Source organism: Nematolebias whitei, chromosome 12, assembly GCF_014905685.2.
Source record: "Nematolebias whitei isolate Nwh7 chromosome 12, NemWhi1, whole genome shotgun sequence".
Lineage (NCBI taxonomy): Eukaryota > Metazoa > Chordata > Actinopteri > Cyprinodontiformes > Rivulidae > Nematolebias > Nematolebias whitei.
Window position 1 is genome coordinate 35,901,082 of NC_056509.1, and position 952 is coordinate 35,902,033.

The following is a 952-nucleotide window of genomic DNA, read 5'->3' on the forward strand; positions in this document are numbered from 1 at the left end:
TGTGTCATACAACAAGTGACACGTACCTCACGTGTATCACTACAACTGGTGGCCCGTAAACGTGTTCATGAATGACTGTTAATACGTGTAAGATTGATTATTTAAATGTTGGCATGTTGAAATAGTAACGGTTAAACAGCTGTGCTGAAACCGTGCGTCTTTACGCAGCGCAAATTGGAGCTGCGCGCTTGGAGCTCGGCTCTACAACTTTACGCTGTGTTACGCTGGCAATGTTTTAAGAGCTGAAATTGTGTCATAAGTCTTGTGTAAGCTGAAATTGTACGTCTGTTACGTGTAACTAAAGGCTGATGAGCTGTGGAATACGTTATTCTGTTTAAGGTACGAGGTTCTGCTAAGACCCGGCTGTGGTTCGGTTCTGCTCAGTTGGAACGAGTATTTTGAATAGATGGATAAACGTTTTAAAAGCTGAGTGCCATCTCAGAACACAGTTAGAAGTTGTTTCGTAAGAATATTCAGACAGCCCCCAACGCACACACACACGCACAAATCATAATATGGCAGAAAAGGTTCTTATAAAGGCCAAACTAAAGGGATAAATTACACCATGAGCTAATTGGAGTTAAATTTACCTATTTGTTCTTTTTAATCCCAAAACTAATGAGGAAATTTCAGACTAATTACAAAATAAGGAAGTAATATTCATCTTCTATGTGCAGCAACATGCACTAAAAAAATAAATCGAGAACTTAATGAGCTAATTACATATGAGTGTCTGGGTCATAATTGATTGAGAACAGAGGAGTTGGAGGGTTGTGTGTGCTCTTGTGTTTCCCCTCTGGTACACTTCACTCTGTAGATCCCAGAAGATCGACGGAATGAAAGGAAGGAGCGAGAAATAAAGAGACAACTGAAGGGTTTGAATTAGGGATGAACGATATGGGATTTTTAGCCGATATCCGATATGCCAATACTGATATCTTTTTACCTAGAC